This window comes from Hypanus sabinus, chromosome 25, assembly GCF_030144855.1.
Source record: "Hypanus sabinus isolate sHypSab1 chromosome 25, sHypSab1.hap1, whole genome shotgun sequence".
Lineage (NCBI taxonomy): Eukaryota > Metazoa > Chordata > Chondrichthyes > Myliobatiformes > Dasyatidae > Hypanus > Hypanus sabinus.
The window spans coordinates 22150033-22152720 of NC_082730.1; the positions used below are offsets into that span (position 1 = coordinate 22150033).

Below are 2688 nucleotides of genomic sequence, written 5' to 3' on the forward strand. Positions count from 1 at the left end.
CAAAAAACATGGTTAGATGCCACTGTGTAGATGATGATGCCATAAACACTGAGTGTCATAAGACCACTAGTGACTCTTCCATACTTAGCAAGGAGAGTGCCAACCTCCTCTCCTTTCATACAACACAATACAAGACAGCTATTCACCCCATCCTTCCTATGCCAGCTCATTAACAGAATTAACATTATCCTATCCCCACAGATCTTCAAGATTCAAGATTGCTTAATGTCTTTACCAGTACAAAAGTGTAAAAGAGAACAAAATAATGTCACTCCAGATCCAATGCAACATAAAAAAAAGATAAAGAGCACAATAATTTTAAAAAAACAATAAATAGCTTGCATAAACATGAGAAATTCTGTAGATGCTGGAAATCCAAAGCAACACATACAAAATGCTGGAGGAATTCTGCAAATCAGGCAGCATCTATGGAAATGAATAAGCAGTCGATGTTTTGGACCGAGACCCTTCATCAGAATAGCTTATATACGTAGATTGATTGTGTGTCAATTAGGTGCTGCTGGGCACAGAGGTGTTTGTACTTAAGGTGACTGGCAGGAAATGATAAAGTGGTGGTTGAGGGGTGGGTTAGCGTGGGAGGTGTTGATCTGATACTTCACAGTATTAAGTGATGCAATTTAATTGGTGGTAACAGATTCAAAGTGATTGACAAAAGACTTGCATGCCTAAACAATTTTTTAATTACTATGGTTCGTCACATACTGACTGATAAGGCCAAGGATGTGTATTCAATGGTATAAGTTATTACTTCTTTCTTAAGTATTGAGATACAGCACAGAATCGGCCCTTTGTGCTGTGCTGCCCAACAATACCCCAATTTAACCCTTGCCTATTCACAGGTCAATTTACAATGACCAATTAACCTATGAACCAGTACATCTTTGGACTGTGGGTGGAAGCCAGAGCACTTGGAGAAGACCCACACAGTCGCAGGGAGAGCACACCTACTCCTTACGGGCAGCAGCAGGAATTGAACTCTGGTCGTTAGTGCTGTAAAGTGATGTGCTAACCACTCTGCTACCATGCTTGAAGATAAAATAATTGCAGAGACATGAAAAAAGGAGAGGAGGGAGAATAGGACTAATTGCATTGACCTTTAAAGGAACTGGAACTGACTGGGGTTGAATGTCCCCATTCTGTGATTCTGTATGTACAGATCTCTACAATAATCGTGTACTTTATTTATTATAAAAATTATTAACATAATAGAACAGTCTACAGACATTTATTATCAGTTTTTCACGACCTTCCCTATTTCCTAATAGCAGTTGCATTTCAGTAGGATATCATATGGTCCTTGAGTCTGCCGTGCAAGTGTCAACTGTACACAGATCCACAGGGATCCACAAGGCTCTGCTTCATGTTGTGTTGACAACAAGGGTTGTTAACTGAGGCTAGCTGAATTTCAGGATGCGTCATCACCTGGCACTACATCCCCCGAACTTTTCTCCTCACTCCACAACCGCTAGGTATCAGGCAGGTCTGTCCTCAGCAGGTTCTGCATTCTCCTCACTCCATCTAAACTCCTCACTCCAACCACTGGGCATCAAGCTGGTCTGTCCACAAAGGGCACTGCATTCCCTTGCTTGTAGGTAAGCCGATAAACTCTGTTCTTCACTGAAAGACACCTCTTTCTCCAATGTTTATTCAAATGGACACAATTCCAAATTTATTGTCAGCATAGACGTAGACACACAGGGTATAAATGCCATGAAAATTGGCTTTTTGCAACATCATGACAGGAAATAAAAGCAAATTTTCAGTTTGTAATTGTGCAAAAGAGACAGGAGCAACCTGGGTTATTGTCCTAAGAGCAGAAAAGGTTAAGTGGAGATTCACTAGAATTGATCAAAATTGTGACAGATGAAATGATTTCCACTGGCAGGTCAGTAATCAGAAGACAGAAATATAATTTAATGGACAAAAGTGCCAGGGAGAAATCTGGCACATAATTTTTACCAATGATTGGAAGACACAGCCTGAGGAACTGGTGGAAGCACATTCAACGGTTCCTTTCATAAGTTGATGGATAAATGGATGAAGGAGATTTTTCTTATGGCTGTGGGCAATGAATGGGAGAGAGGGAATAACTGGGATGCATTTGAATGGCAGCACAGAAATGATAAGCCCTGTTCAGACTTGTGTGATTCTTCGTACTGCTTAAAATGAAAACAAAAAACTATCTATTTTTCAAAGCAATTTTTTCACATAGGTTGTTTGTAGAAGTTTGTTTCTTTTTAATTGCTCGAGGGCATGCATAGGGAGCTGAAAATTTATCCACACACACAGAGGCAAAGTTTTGACTGGAAAAGTGCTAGGCCAAGATTAGTACTTAGCCCCAAAACCATCAATGCCTCTCTCAATGAGCTGATAGCAGCAAAACACAAAAAGACGTCAGAATGAATGTCAAAAACCAGATGTAAGTTAAAGCAAAACCATACATTGAATCGTTGGAATTCATAACTTGTTTCCAATGCATGCACAGTCCGCTTCAGGATTGTCAGGCAGTATTTTGTAAAAGTATGAAGACTGTAATGTAAACAGAAAATATAGACTAATGCTGCTTCTGCCTAGTGGCTGGATTGTTTAAACTTAATGCACAAGTAAAAAGCTTAACCCTTAGAGAGCTAGAGAGATATATACAAAAATGGCACGCTTGCAAAGTGC

The 2688-nt window shown here is 39.8% G+C and overlaps 1 non-coding gene across 1 annotated transcript; it reads right to left on the minus strand.

Annotated features, from left to right (window-relative positions):
• Nucleotides 1–126, minus strand: LOC132381317 (U6atac minor spliceosomal RNA). The gene has a single exon (XR_009508006.1). It is a non-coding gene; the product is annotated as a U6atac minor spliceosomal RNA (small nuclear RNA).
• Between the last annotated feature and the right edge of the window lie 2562 nt (nt 127–2688).